This window comes from Macrobrachium rosenbergii, chromosome 30 (genome assembly GCF_040412425.1).
Source record: "Macrobrachium rosenbergii isolate ZJJX-2024 chromosome 30, ASM4041242v1, whole genome shotgun sequence".
NCBI classification, from domain to species: domain Eukaryota; kingdom Metazoa; phylum Arthropoda; class Malacostraca; order Decapoda; family Palaemonidae; genus Macrobrachium; species Macrobrachium rosenbergii.
The window spans coordinates 197,500-214,533 of record NC_089770.1 but is presented as its reverse complement, the minus strand read 5'-3'; the positions used below and the strand labels follow the sequence as shown (position 1 = coordinate 214,533).

The following is a 17,034-nucleotide window of genomic DNA, read 5'->3' as shown; positions in this document are numbered from 1 at the left end:
CAGTTGGTAAAACTTAAACTTTTCAAATCTTCAAAAATCTCAAAGCATTTAAATTAAGTCTAAGATACGTTAACATCTAAGATAAGATACGTTAACATCCAAGATAAATTTATTTAAAACTTCAGAACAAAATTTAAATAACTTTTCAAATCCTCAAAGCATTTAAGTTACGTTAACATCTAAGATAACTAAGATTTATTTAAAACCTGAAAAGGAAAAAAATTAAAAAGAACCTCCCACACCCTGCCCATAGGTCCTAAGACCTACGGGACAGAGCATGGGAGGGACCCCCACCCCTACAGGGGCGCCGCCCCTGCAGGGGTGGAGGTGATAGAAGAAGAAAGTTTGGTTGTTGAAAAACAAAAGCAAAATTTGAGCCTCACCTTCGCTAATAAAACCCAACTTAAAAAATTGAATTGAAGTAAACAGTAGAATCACAGTGTTCCTGTTCCTTTTTCCATCTTGTGTCGTTCAAAGAAAATCCTTGGTTCTATAGACCTTCAATTCACTAGTACCTGGAATTAATCTTAAGTCAGCCTTTTGGTAAAGTTTGGTAAAGTTAAGTTTAGGTCTAAAAGTAGTCAAAGCTCAAAGTAAAGCTCATTTAAGTATATTTGCGTCACAAACTAATGGTAAAAACTAATGGTAAAACTACTTAAGTATATTTGAGTCAAATCAATTGTAAAATTATCAAAGTATGAGTCAGAAACTAATTTTAAAATTATGAGTCACTGAAACTAAAGTTAACTAAGCACATTTGCATCTAAGCATATTTGCATCTAACCATATTTGCACCTAACCATATTTGCACCTAAGCATATTTGCACCTAACCATAAGCAACATTTGCAACCATCACCTAACCATTTGTTAACCAAGCACATTGCACCTAACTAACCAACCATTTGCATCTAACCATATTTGCAACTAAAATTAAAAATATATTCAATCTACTATACTCTTATTTAAACTATACAAACCTTGATAGGGAGAGATTCTCCAGTTCAACGAAACAAATCTTCAATCTTGTATTAAACATTCTTTGGACTCCAAGGCTCTGAAAAAAGCTACATTGTAATATGGAACAAACATCCATGACCACATTTACGTGTTTGAATCCCTACAATCATTAACGACTAATGGTAAGAAAGTTACATAATGCACTAATTTAAACTTCGAAACCCAGAATACAAGTTCCAACAGACCTATACTAGGTAAAGGCAGGTCACACTAAGGAAAATATTAAAACTAACAATCTTGAGCTAATCTCAACCACTTAAAAAGCGCTAAGCTTGAAAACTAACATGGCATGAACAAAATACCAGGTCGATGTTAAAAGCTGATGAATTCAAACTTATCATAGCTGTAACTGTTCATAGTCTTGGAAACTGTACTAGACATGTAAATTTATGCTGAAAATACTAATTTTAACACTTAAAATTCACAAAACTGCCATATACAAGGCACATTTCCTGGGTGAAATCCCTAACGCACTAAATAAAAAGGAATTAAAGTGGACTTGCTTAAAGTTCATGTGAACATTACATCAGTTTCGATGCTGAAAAAACTATACCCAAATCCACAAAACTAGTATATATAAAGACATATGGTAAAGTACATTAACTGAAATTCCTAAAACAAACATTTAAATGGGCAATATCCCTACCACAAATGACAGGGCCGTATTCAGAATACAAATTAAGCTTGAAAATTACTATTACAGAACACTGCAGGAACAAAATACCTAATAAACATTAAAAACCACAATTTTAATAACTAATCTTAACCCGAAATATTTAAGCACTAGAAATGTAAAGTTTAAAAATTGTATAATTAAGATACTTAAAAGTTTGTAAACTGAAGAGAGCCTGTTCTCAAGCCTTCGTAGACACTTCACTCGACCAACTGGTTCTGCTAGGAACTTCTCTCAAATCTCACACAGTCAATACACGTCCTCTGCTCGATATTTCACCAAGTTATCAGGGAATTTATGCACAAATCGGAGACTTCCTGCGAGCCCAAGTTGATGAACAAAGCAGCAACGATAGGCTACTATACCTCTGCAATGGAGGCGCGACGACTGAACTCTTACCCACTTTTTTTGACACTGAAGTCCCTTGTGGTGACGTCACTGCCAAGGAGAATAGAGTCAGCATTTTCCAGGCAAGGACGATGGACACCACAGCCAAATGCTGCCTCCGTTTTCGTTGGAGGGAAAACTAAATGGAATCTATCGGCTTTCCAGTCGTAGTAGGCCTAATTCATTCTGCATTTTAATTTTTCTAATGGAATTCTTATTAAACTGGCAATCTGCATTTCAGTTATTTCTTTTCCACAGATGCCCAGAAGGATGTTCACCAAAACATCTTGAATTACGTCATATTTGATAAAAATCTAAATGCAAATGTATACTGTATAGGGCACTTACATTTCGGCAAGTGTTTTCTGACGACGAAGGTGTTTAGCTTGTATCAGGAATTACATTGTACTTAGTTCATCTGAAACTCATTCTAATCGTTTTCATATTTGTTTTAGATGATATAAGATCACATATATAATAAAATTGCATTTATCTCTGGGTGTTTTTTCCTTGTTTTATCTCAGATGAATATTACAAGTTTTGATAGTGAAAAACGACTAATTTTAGCTTTTATCCAAAATACACAAAACTGGCATACACTGTATATAAAAGTGCATTTCCTCGTTGGTGCAATTCGTAAAACGTTAAACAAAAAAAATACTTTTAAAATGGACTTGTTTTTCCTTGGAAATACTCCAAGTGAATATTACAACAGTTTTGGTGCTGAAAAATTTCGATTTTGATTTTTATAGACCAAAATACACAGAAACTGGCGTATATAAAATGTGTAAGGTCCAATCTCTCGTTGGTGAAGTTCCTAAAACACACTAAAAAAAAAAAGTACTTTTAAAATTGATTTTTTATACTTTGGAAAATATTCATGTGAATATTATAACAGTTTTGATAGTGAAAACCGTTTAATTTTAGCTTTTATATACCAAAATACTCAAAAACTGGCTTATCTAAACGTAACAAGGTCCAGTCCCTCGTTGGTAGAATTCCTAAAGCACGCTAAATGAAAAAAAGTACTTTTAGAATGAATATTACAACAATTTTTTTGCAGAAAAACGTTTAATTTTAGCTTTTCTGCACCAAAATCCACAAAAACTGGCTTATCTAAATGTAACAAGGTCCAGTCCCTCGTTGGTGGAATTTCTAAAGCACACTAAATAAAAAAGTACTTTTAAAATTAATACAACAATTTTGATGCTGAAAAACGTTTAATTTTAGCTTTTATACACCAAAACCCGCAAAAAACTGGCTTATTTAAATGTAACAAGGTCCAGTCCCTCGTCGGTGGAATTCCTAAAGCACACTAAATAAAAAAAAAAAGTACTTTTAAAATGGACTATGTCCCTTCCGCAAATGACAATGCCGTATTCAGAATACAAATTAGATTTTTAAAAAAAAATATTCTGTATTCGATATAACGCAAATCACACAACTGCGGGCCAGCGCTCATCCATATAAATGGTACTTTGATAAATATACAATACACTAGCGCAATAAATCCTGCCACGGATGCTTGCCCCAAATTACAGATTATTTTAATGATGTGAATAAATCTAATCGAAATGCTCAGAGCGAGTTTCCTTTATAGTCTTCTGTAAAAAAAACTATTGTGCCGACTTTGTCTGTCCGTCCGCATATTTTCTGTCCGTACTTTTCCTGTACGGCCTCAGATCTTGAAAACTACTGAGGCTAGACGGCTGCAGATTGGTATGTTGATCAAACACCCTCCAATCATTAAACATACCAAATTGCAGACCTCTAGCCTCAGTAGTTTTGATTTTATTTAAGGTTAAAGTTAGCCATAATCGTGCTTCTGGCAACGATATAAGGCCAGGCCATCACCGGGCCGTGGTTAAAGTTTCATAGTCCGCGGCTCATACAGCGTTATACCGAGACCACCGAAAGATAGATCTATCTTCGGCGGCCTTGATCATACGCCGTAGCGGCTGTACAAAAAAACTCGATTGCGCCGAAGAAACTTCGGCGCATTTTTTACCTATTTACTTAAGAGATCAGTATAACTGACATTCCTGTCAATATTAATACAGTCTTCCACCTGCAATCAATCGCACGAACGGCGTTTAAATTACCGTCATCGGAATTCTAATGCTATCAATATTATTGCCAATACTCTGAGTGCCGATGACATCTGTCTCGAACAGGCCAGTTTACTTTGCCGGGCTAATTTGCCTGTCGGCCGTAGTGGGCGGATGGTCAGTTTAACCACAAAGCAATTATGGGGAACTTATATCGTTCATTTTCGGTTATACTTTCTGAAATAAATGGCTGGAGTTAACAAGCAAATTGATATGCAGGTTCTTTTTCACACAGATACAGTATGTATATATACATATATGTATATATATGTATATATATATATATATATATATATATATATGTATGTATTTATGTATACATATATATATGTGTGTGTATGTGTATGTATGTATGAGATGACGAAGTTCTTATCGACTATAATTTCCCTTCGGTTTACTTATATATACATATATAATATTTCCGAGGTTGAGCGAATTGTAGCTTAATGCTTGTTATACATATGAATCACGGTGATGTGATAAAAATTCATATATATGTATGTATGTATGTATATATATATATATATATATATATATATATATATATATATATATATATTATACATTTAGGGCAAATATATATAAAAAAACGACTGTTTAAATAAGTCACAACTGAAATGATGAAAAGTAGAGCCCGGCTCTATAAATAACTAATTTAAAACCACTTCAACTGTCTCCCCAACCACAGAGGAATTAGTAAAAAGTGGCTCTGCGTCCAGACTGACCATAAATAATTCTGAATCTTATATATGAATATCCTCCTCGAAATTTATGAGAGCTGCTTAAAGAAAAATCATTTTAGTGGGAGGCTCAAGTAGAGGAACCGGAAATTTGTCTAGCTTATGACTCGGGACGTTCACCGGGAAAGAATGGGCCTTAATGGAACACTTTGATGATGAATTGAATGTAGAATTTAGGCCAGAAGCCAAGCACTGGGGCCCATGAGACCATTCAGCGCTGAAACGGAAATTGACAGTGAAAGGTTTGAAAGGTGTAACAGGAGGAAAACCTCGAAGCAGTTGCACTGTGAATCAGTTGTTAGGAGAGGGTTCAGGAAAGTAAGACGGAAGAAAGAGAATGTGAAAGGAGGTACAGTAAAAGGAACGAAAGGGGTTGCAGCTAGGGACCTAAGAAGGGAAAAAGGAAATAACAAGCTTGCCTTTCTAGATGTTCTAGTTTCCAGGAATGAACAAGGATTCTGCTCGGGCGTTTTTAGAAAAACGACTTTTACGAGTTTAGGTATCAACTTCTATAGTTCTCGTTTGTATCATCAACATCAACATAAACATCATCCACTCAGTCTTAACCAAATTCAAATTCATTATTTTCCTCAATGCTTCACATCACATCAACATGAAAATCATCCACTCAGTCTTAACCTAATTCAAATCATCATTTTGTCTCAACATAATCATCACATCAACATAGAAATCATCCATTCAACCTTAAGCAAATTCAAATTCATCATTTTCCTCAACATAGTCACCACATCAACATACACATCATCCATTCAGTCTTAACCAAATTCAAATTCATCATTTTACTCAGTGCATCACATCAACATATATACATCATCCAATTCGACCTCAACCAAACTCAAATTCATCATTTTACTCAATGCATCACATCAACTCAAATCATCCATTCAGTCTTAACCAAATCAAATTCATCATTTTACTCAGTGCATCACATCAACATAAAAATCATCCAATTCAACCTCAACCAAATTCAAATTCATCATTTTACTCAAAGCATCACATCAACACACATACATCATCCATTCAACCTCAACCAAATTCAGATTCATCATTGTCCTCAACATTAATCATCACATCACCATCAACACCATCCAATTCAACCTCAACCAAATTCAAATTCATCATTGTCCTCACCATTAATCACCACATCACCATCAACACCATCCAGTTCAACCTCAACCAAATTCAAATTCATCATTTTCCTCACCATTAACCATCACATCACCATCAACACCATCCAATTCAACCTCAACCAAATTCAAATTCATCATTGTCCTCACCATTAATCATCACATCACCATCAACACCACCCACTACATCTTAATCAGGCAGTTTTAATCCTAATCAGTCCCGATCCATTCGGGATTCCGGACCGACCTCGAGACCGCGCTTATTATTATTCACGGGACGAACCCATTATCTCTTATTTAGGGGTCCCGGGCCTCATCGACATGGCCTAATTGCTCTTTCCCGAAGTTGTAGCCATTTATCTCCCGACTCGGTCGACGTTTCCTCCGTTTCTAATTTGTTTAGACTCTCGTTAACGAGCGAAAAGGGGAAAATATGGTAATTACAGGATTCGCGTGCGCGGATTTCATAGATGATAAAACGGTCTGATTTAGGTATGCAGGTAGATTTGTAGAGGGTGGCAGGCGAGTGTAAGATAGTGATTTTGGAGTCAGGATTAATAAGGGATTGTGACTGATATTTTTGTTGGTTTTACTTAGTAGGGATTATTATTAATATTTTTGCAGGTTTTATTTATTTTCGCTTGTAGATATGCTGGTAGATTTGTAGAGGGTGGCAGGCGAGTGTAAGATAGTGATTTTGGAGTCAGGGTTAATAAGGGATTATGATTGATATTTTTGTTGGTTTTGCTTAGTAGGGATTATTATTAATATTTTTGCAGGTTTTATTTATTTTCGCTTGTAGATATGCAGATAGATTTGTGAAGGAAGACAGGTTAGGATGAGGTAGAGATATTGGAGTCACGATTAACTAGGGAATATTATTAATATTTTGCTTGTTTTACTTATTACATTACTCTTGTTATATTTAAAAAATCTTGGAAGAAAGACGCACGAGTATACGGTAGAGATATTGGAGTCATAATTAACCAGGGAATATTATTAATATTTTTGCTTGCTTTACTTATTTTATTACTCTTGTTTTGTTTTACAAGACCTTTGGAAAATTATATGTCCGGAATTTTACAAGATTTATATGTTCCCTAACTTCTCAAGCCTAATAATTACGTCTAAAATCTCTCTTTCTGTTCCGTATATATATATATATATATATATATATATATATATATATATATATATATATATATATATATATATATATATATATATATATATATATATATATATATATATATATATATATATGTATATATATACATATATACAGTATTTACAAATATGTAAATATTCGTTTTTACACATGTAAAATACAGAATATACTAAACATCTGCAAAACAACACATCAATAACACATTAACTTGAATGAAATACAACCTTAAAAAATTGTTTTAAAATGTCGATAAAAAAAAACAATCAGAATAGATTAGAGAGAAAGGTAGATTTATTGACTGTTAGATTACCATCTTTGCTACGGATGAAACGAAGCTTACGCAAGCCACGTATACAACTGCTGTGATGAGCAACAATTAAGGTTTATCACGGAGTTACTGTATCTGGTGGAAATTCGCCTTTTTTTATAGTTATTTCAGAGAATCGTGGTAAGATGGAATCGCCTTTGGTAACTGATCTTGTTTCCGTGGGGGAGAAAAATGCTCTTAAAAGAGTAAATATATTTCTCTCACCGTGGCTCCTTTCTTCGTAAACCTAAAGAATTGGTATCTGAACTATAACAATTATTTGGAATGTGGACCCCAATTTAGCGGGGAATCCTGAAAAAATACTAAAAATGCACTTTGAGCGAATCGTGGTCAAATGAATTCGCCCCTTTTTAACTGGGAAAAAATCTTACGAAAAATTGTACATTTCTCTCATCGTGACCCATTTTACTTCGTGAACCTAAAGGCTTTATTTCTGCTTTATGAGAATTATCGAAATATGGACCCCAACTTAACGAGGAATCCTGAAAAAATGCAATGCAGTTTGAACTAACCATGGCCAAAGCATCTACAGATTCTATTTACGTAGTTCCCCCCTGAAAGTAAAAGCAAAGGCCTTGTCTGTCTTTGTCGTAAATCGTCCTTGGCTGGAAATGCTGACTCTATTGTCCTTGGGAAAGGCGTGACCAGAGGTGTGGGTGGGATCTCAGCGAAAACCAGCTCATTCTCTCTTCTTCGGCTCTGTGGTAGATGCGAATTATGTAACTGTTATATTGTGTTAGTGATATAAATGTTCCTTGACGATTTCGCTAGTTACGTTGATTTGGCAGCCGTTGAAGACATTTTTTGAGTTAAATATTTTCGGTTGTGGACGATTATCAAGCGGTATAATCACGTGAATTACTATTGTTTAGCTAGACTTGGGAGCTTCAGATGGCGTACGGTAAGTACCTTTTCTGTCTTTTTATTTTAAATATTGAGTTAAGTGATTGTTTGAAGTCGTGGTTTCCTTAAATATATTAACGTTATCTATTGTCAAGACTCGGGTAGTTTGTTCATAAGTGTAACTGGATTACAGGAGACTAGTGATTACAGGAGACTAGTGATTACAGGAGACTAGTGATTACAGGAGACTAGTGATTACAGGAGACTAGTGATTACAGGAGACTAGTGATTACAGGAGACTAGTGATTACAGGAGACTAGTGATTACAGGAGACTAGACTTTCATATCAAATTGTGGTTCAGTTTAAAGTTAACGTTCCTTTTACTTTAACACCATTCATTGACATGACTCAACTACGTTGTTTATAATGCTGTTACAGGAAATAGGAATTTTGGAAAAGTTTCATAGGTATTTCCGGTTAAAATTATCCTGGGACTTCATTTTTCTTTGGTTCCCATAATTTTTTCAGGCAGAGTTTTTTTACTATTATGCGGGCAATTCCATAGGCTATAATCTATAGGGGCAGAGATTTTGAAGTTCTGTGCTATAAACTTCAACTCTTCCAGGTCCCTACGAGTCCAATAAAGAATTTAAGCGCGACCTTGTGAATTTTACTAGCAACTGGACAATTCTGAAGTGCAACCATATGAATTTTAGTGGCAACTGGACAATTCTGAAGTGCATTGTGAATTTAAGTGGCAATTGTACATTTCTGTATTTCGAAGGTTCGTATTTATTCAAAGTACTTTTAAATGAAATCTGGCTACAGATATAAAGATTCAAACTTAACTAATCTAGCTACTGTTTAAGACTGAAAAATTTGTTAAGTCTTTAATTAAATTCTCAACTTTAAAGATAAACAATGTGATGCTTTAGTTTCATTAAAACTAATATTAATGTAGCATAACTATTTTCCAAAAAATGCTAATATATCAATCATTTCAGATCCTGGTGAATTCGGTTAGTTTCTGAAGACTGGATGATTCCTCAAGAGTGCTAAACGCTATTTTCAGTCTCAATGTTCGCCATGTTTACTTCGATAATAGACACGAAGAGGTGAGTTTTATAACTTTTCTCGTACCTCCACCCCTACAGGGGCTGTACCCCTGTAGGGGTGGAGGCCCCTCCTATGCCCTGTCCCGTAGGTCTTAGGACCTACGGGCAGGGTCGTGGGAGGTTACTAATTATTTTTCTTTCAGGTGGTGAAAGTGTTCAGTAAACTTTAAATATTTAAAGACTTTAAGAGTTAAACTTTATTGAATATTTTAATGAACTGGTTGATTTCATACTCTTAAAATTTTAGTCCATAAAATTTTAGTCCATAAAATTTAATGTAACTTAGGGTTTGTTTCTGAATGTAACTTTGAAAGTTAAAATACCTTTCATGTATTAAGTAATTTCCTAATGTTTCGGAACTTTAACTTAAAATGTGGATTTTAAAGCCAGCAGTACAGATTTGTTAGGTTTTCAAACGTTACCTTATCCTTCAAAGGACATTAACTTATAAAATCTTGATGTAAAATCTTAAGGTGATTTTAAGATAAATATCAACTTTTCTTTAAACATACAAATTTAACAAAAAGTTAACTTGATTCTTAGCTTTTAGCTTTTTAGCTTTCATATTTTAAATGTCAAAGGTACTACTTTGCTTTTGTAAAGTATTGTAGCTTACTGGATAAGCTTTATACCAAACATACAACTAGCAGGCCCATTCTTTACTTAGTAATAAGAGAATAAGCCAATACTCTTGTGTGAAGTTATGTAAAGAACAAACCCAGTTATCTTATTGCAATTCCGTTTCATTACGGATAGTTGTCTACGAAACATTCCCAGGTTTCACTGGGTCTTTATTTAGCAAATCTCAGGCTTATTTCAAAATTTTCTTGGTCTTGACTCAAACCCTGAAGCTTTTCTCCAGGTTTTACTGCCCTTGACTCAAACCATGAAGCCTTTTCTAGATTTTACTGATCTGACAAAGCATGAAGCTTATTTCATGATTTGACTGGCCTTACTCAGCATTGACTCCTATTTATAAATTTTTCTGGCCTTGACTCAAACCATTTCCAGATTTTACTGGCTTTTACTCAAACCCTGTAGCCTATTTCTAGATTTTACTGGACTGTACTCAAACCATGAGGCCTATTTCCAGATTTAACTGGCCTTGACCCAGCACTGAAGCCTATTTCCAGATTTCACTGGCCTTGACTCAGCACTGAAGCCTATTTCCAGATTTCACTGGCCTTGACTCAGCACTGAAGCCTATTTCCAGATTTCACTGGCCTTGACTCAGCACTGAAGCCTATTTCCAGATTTCACTGGCCTTGACTCAGCACTGAAGCCTACTTCCAGATTTCACTGGCCTTGACTCAGCACTGAAGCCTATTTCCAGATTTACTGGCCTTCACTGAGCACTGAAGCCAATTTGCAAGTTTGTTGGTCTTTCCTTAAACACTGAAGCCTGTCCTTATTTCATTGGTCTACTTAACCCTGAATCCTGTTATAAGACTTTACTGGTTTATTGAAAACCCTGAGGCATTGAAAACTCTGAAGCCTATTTCCAGATTGTACTGGTCTACTTGAAAACCCTGAAGCCTTATTTCTAGACTTAACTGGTGTACTTGAAAGCCCTGAAGCCTATTTCCAGATATTACTGGTGTACTTGAAAACCTTAGCTTATTTCACTGGGTCTTTACTTAAAACCTTAAGCCTATTTCCAGATTTTGCTGTTTAGCAATCCTGAAGCCTATATCCAGATATTACTGTCTTTCCTCAGAAATCCTGTAGCCGATTTATAGTTTTTTGTGGTTCACATAGAAACACTGGTGTGCGAGAAGTAACTAAATTACCTAGCACCTATGAGGCTTTTCATTACTCTTTTTGCTCAGTAGTTTAAATGAACCAAACCCAGCACTTCTACTCGTCAGCTCGTGCAACAATGTCAGCTGTATGGCTGTTCACCAGCCCCATTAATTAGCATTTTCTCCTGATTCTTTTGCCACTAACTGGCTAGCTTTTGTTTTGGCATCTGTGGTCAGAGGCTTTGAGGATGAACTGGATTTGCGATGAATGTGGGTTTATCAAAATTGCCGAGACTTTGTTACTGATTACGAAGGAACCAAATTTATCATTTATGTAATGAAACTGCAATAGATCTATTTCTGCTCTAATTCTGGTCCGAGGCTTCGAGGGTGAGGTACTGGATCTAAGATGAAAGCTTATCAAAATTTGCAGAACTTCCATTTTACTGATTGTGTAGTCAATTTATAGTATTTAAATTTTATTCCTGCTATGTCATTTCAACATTTAATTGTGCTCTAATTTTGGTGAGAATAGAGCTTGACCTAGCCTTTATTTTACAGATGTGAGTTAAATTTATTTGTAGTAACATTTTATTCGTGTGATGTAATTCTATCATTCTGGTCAGAGGCTTTGAAGAACTGTAAGATAGTTGATTGAACTTGACAACTTTTAAAGTATTGTGAAATTCGATTTGATTCTAGTAACTATTTTTATTAGTGTCATGCCATTTCAACGGATCTAATTTTGCTCTTCCGTCGCAGGTTTGCTGAAACTGAGCCGTTGAAAGGTTTTAAAACTAGTTTGAAAACGGATTGGTTCAGCTGAACATCGAGGGTTTGTTGATTTAGGTGAGCGTGGGCAGAGACTTCAAAGGGCCAAGACTTGCAAGTTTGAGATGTATACAGTTCATTTCTTGGTGTTGTGTATAATGTAGTATTATACATGTTATTAATTATACTAAAGTAAAATATATAAATGACTTCCTTACCATCACCATTATCACTTACATTGTTGTACAAACTTAAGTAAAATTATTTTAAGATATTGACTTTGACCAAGGTCTTGATATATTGGTTCTGAAAATTTTATTTAATCTTCAATCCACTAAGGATTTTAAGGTATTTACTTCGACAAAGTTCTTGTAATGTTGGTTCTGAATTTTATTTAAATAAACTACGTTCCACAATAAGAATTGTCAATGTTATTTTACTTTTAATTCCTGAAAACTTTTATTTTTGCACTTTCAAACCAATGTCGTAACCTACTACCCTAAAGGTAGGGATAATGATAAACCCAATTTAAATTATGTATAGAAAATTTACAATGGTTCTACTTTAAACTGTTAGTACACTAGTCCTGTAGTTTAACCTAAGTTCAATTTTTTTAAAGATTTTAAAATCCGAATTAAATACATCTGACAAAATGCCATAGAACTTTAAAGTTAAATTAATTAGCAGTAGTAGATGCTATAAAAACTACCTAGGTACTAACCAGTGTTCAACATATGTAAAAGCATTTCTATTGTCTTGACAAAACCTACAAAAGAGCTTTGACAAATTAGGAATTTTAGGTAATTAAAAACTTGTATCAAAAATCCGAACATAGAAAGGGTATTTGTCAGAATTGCATGGATAAGTTTAAGTCTATAACTATCCTTAAGAGTAGTTTCCAGTGAGCTTGTGGGAATAAATACAAATAAAAGCTGCAGTTGAGTTTATCCATGAAAATTTGGTTTACTTAGAAATTAAGTTAAATGAGTAACCACTGGGCATTAAGACTGTGTAGTATGTTGCCCCCAGTATGAAATTCGAAGGCAGATACAAAGCTGCTTGCGTTGTGGTTATTTATTTACACGTAGACTGCGTTTTTGCTCTCTAATAGGTTCAATAATCGGTTAGTGAGGTGGTTGTATTAAGCGATGTTGGCTTGCAACCAAGGTGTAACTTTTGACATTCTTGAGTCAACTGTTAAATTTGTTCAATATGGCATGATAGACAAACCGCTTCGACGGTTTTCGTTTTCCAACCATTGAGCCTGAACGATTTTCCTCTGAATAATTCTTCTAAATTACCCAGCAGTAAACATAAACCAGTCGTTACTAACGAGAGTATGTAAGAAACTATGAATTTTCTTATTACAATTCCTTTTTAGGTTTCTTTAACTTGTCGAGTCAATAGATGTAGGATCATGTAGGTTTTAAGATTCTGGATAGGAAAAATGGTCGTAAAATGGATTGAATGTTTTTAAAAAGTTGTCGAAGATTATACCTTAAGGTCTATTACATTCTTGCGCTTAAAACATATCTTGGGCAATTTCAATATCCAAAATAGTTCGTGCATCGCGTAAGCTCGTGTTAATAGGTTTTTTCATGTGATTAGAGTATAATTTTAACAGTAACCAAAAAAATCCTTGACTGTAATACTCCTTGACTGTAATATTACATTCACAAATTCAGTTCCACCACCAAAAGCTTAGGGGAAACTGCGCAGTAATATGGAACTTGCAGTAACCAAAAAAATACTTGACTGCAGTATTACATTCACAAGTTCACATTTCCACCATCAAAAGCTTAGGGAAAACTGCGCTAGAATATGGAACTTGTAAATATCTAAGGGGGAAATTCTCTCTCTCTCTCTCTCTCTCTCTCTCTCTCTCTCTCTCTCTCTCTCTCTCTCTCTCTCTCTCTCTGAGCATTCATCTCTTTGGAAACAACTAAGAACTTATTACAAAAATGGTCGAATGAATTACAGAAAAAACAAATTCCTCTGAAATTTTCTCTGGCCGGTGATCAAGCACAAAAATGCTTCCCTGGACTAGTGTTCAGCCCAGCCAATTACTGCCTGACAGGCTGCAAAGCAGCGTTTAGCGCGAGTGAGGAAGAGGTTTTTAGATTATCCGGCAATTACTCGTTCCGCGACCAGGAGCAAATACCGAGGTGAAACTAGTTTTACAGGCATGATTTGCTCGATTAAAACGGGGCGTTTTGTTTTACTTTCATATGATCGTAGGCGTTGTTGGGTGCAAATACAGATCTGAAATAGTTTTATAGCCATGATTTACTCTATTAAAATGGGGCGTTTTGTTTTTTATATGATCGTAGGCGTTGAGTGATTTGTAAATTAATATTTTATTTACTGTTTTGTTTTTAATTCTATGCTGGTTTATATAGTTTTTTCTTACGTTGTTTTCTGGCCCTAGAGATGTAAACTGATTAAAACTAGCAATTCTGAATCTGTTTTCCACATTAACAATTTCCCACTCAAATTTCTTTAATTTTATCACATGAAACATATTTCATGCCCGAAATGGTTGAACTGACGAAAACTGGCAATTGGGATTCCACATTAACCTATGTCATTCAAATTATTTTATTGCGCGGATCTTCAAGCAAAAATAAGTCTTAAAGTTAGCAGTTATTTTCACTGCTGAACTAAAAAAAAAAAAAAATTTAAATTGCGTCGAAGTTTCTTCGGCGCAATCAAGTTTCCTGTACAGCTTCTACAGCGTATAATCAAGGCCACCGAAAATAGATCTATCTTTCGGTGGTCTCGGTATAATTTTGTATGAGCTGCGGCACAGAAACTTGAATCACGGCCCGGTGGTGGCCTATCCTGTATCGTTGCCAGAAGCACGATTATGGCTAACTTCAACCGTAAATAAAATAAAAACTACTGAGGAGGCTAGAGGGCTGCAATTTGGTATGGTTGATAATTAGAGGGTGGATGATCAACATACCAATTTGCAGCCCTCCAGCCTCAGTAGGTTTTAAGATCTGAGGACGGACAGAATAAAGTGCGGACAGAAAAATGTGTGGACTGACTGACAAAGCCCGACACAATAGTTTCCCTTTACAGAAAACTAAAAAAAAAGACCTGAATTTCATTTATGCGGAAGACTTAGGAAAGAATAGGACTCATTTTTCGACTCTGAATATATTTACCTCAGTGAAATCCAGTTTAATTCCTTTTTTTTTATATTTTATGGATTTTTTTTGGTTTCCATAAAACATTGTCTCCCTGCCGAGAGAAGAGAGTCTGCCTGTTTCATCGTCGCCTGTCTTTGTCTGTCTGTTGTCAGTCTATCTGTCTATCGATCTGTTAGTCTGTTGTCAGTCTATCAGTCTATCGATCTGTTAGTCTGTTGTCAGTCTGTCAGTCTATCGATCTGTTAGTCTGTTGTCAGTTTATCAGTCTATCGATCTGTTAGTCTGTTGTCAGTCTATCAGTCTATCGATCTATTAGTCTGTTGTCAGTCTATCTGTCTGTCTATCGATCTGTTAGCCTGTGGCCGGTCTGTCTAACTTCAGTCTCTGTCTGTCTGTCTGTCTGTTAGTCTGTTGTCAGTCTGTCTGTCTGTCTGTCAGTCCATCTTCAGTCTCGTGTCGGTCTGTCTATCAGTCTGTCTTCAGTCTTTCCATCAACTGTCCATCTGTCAGTCTATCTTAAGTCTGTCTGTCAGCCTGGCGTCAGTCTGTCTGTCTGTTAGTCTATCTTCACTGTCTGCCAGTCTCTCTCTTGTCTGTCAGGCTATCTTCAGTCTGTCTGTCAGGCTATCTTCAGTCTCTCCGTCAGTCTGTCTATCTGTCAGTCTGCTTATCTGTCCGTCTGTCTCTCCCTCCTGCCTGCTCTTTGGCAGGATCGCCCGAGGAAAAATAGCCTAATCTTCTCTCTTTCTCTACCGAGCTCTGACGGAAGAAAAACTAATTTAATCCTCTCTCTCTCTCTCTCTCTCTCTCTCTCTCTCTCTCTCTCTCTCTCTCTCTCTCTCCCTCTCTGCTGTTTCTATTTCCCTCTACACACTAAAAGTTTTGCCAGTACAAAGAAGTACAGCATATATATATATATATATATATATATATATATATATATATATATATATATATATATATATATATATATATAATAATAGAGAGAGAGAGAGAGAGAATATGCAAATATGCAATGTCGGATAAAATAAAAGAGATAACTCTACACTCTAATTTGCATTTCACGTAGGATAAATCATTGTTTTATTGCCGACAAGATGATCATCATCATAGTAAGCTGTGGAAGACGTTCGGAACGGTATGCAAATTCGTAAGCTTTATCTTCAGTCGTTCAGGACCAGCATTGACGGAAGATACCCGTTTAAATTGGATCATTTAATTCGTTTTGTTTTATTTAGTAGTGAGACATCTCGTTTACTGATTATATATATATATATATATATATATATATATATATATATATATATATATATATATATATATATATATATATATATATATATATATATATATATATATATATATATACATATATATATATATATATATATATATATATATATATATATATATAGATATATATATATATATATATATATATATATATATATATATATATATATATATATATATATATTATATATATATATATATATATATATATATATATATATATATATATATATATATATATATATTTATATATAATATATATATATATATATATATAATATATATATATATATATATATATATATTATATATATATATATATTATATATATATATTATATATATAATATATATATATATATATATATATATATATATATATATATATATATATATATATATATTATATATATATATATATATATATATATATATATATATATATATATATATATATATATATATTATATATATAATATATATATATATATATATATATATATATATATATATATATATATATATTATATATATATATATATATT

At 34.1% G+C, this 17,034-nt stretch overlaps 1 protein-coding gene and 1 long non-coding RNA gene across 2 annotated transcripts in view; one reads left to right on the top strand and one right to left on the bottom strand.

Annotated features, from left to right (window-relative positions):
* Positions 1-2,096, bottom strand: part of LOC136854882 (chaoptin) — a 356,140-nt gene extending 354,044 nt beyond the window's left edge. The window contains 3 exon segments of the mRNA XM_067131411.1: positions 384-515; positions 979-1,055; positions 1,841-2,096. The gene's annotated coding sequence lies outside the window, so the exon portion shown is untranslated.
* Positions 2,097-8,235: 6,139 nt separating this feature from the next.
* LOC136854881 (uncharacterized) lies at positions 8,236-12,471 on the top strand. Its single transcript, XR_010857822.1, has 4 exons — positions 8,236-8,471; positions 9,040-9,198; positions 9,419-9,529; positions 12,034-12,471. It is a non-coding gene; the product is annotated as an uncharacterized lncRNA (long non-coding RNA).
* The last annotated feature ends 4,563 nt before the right edge of the window (positions 12,472-17,034 follow it).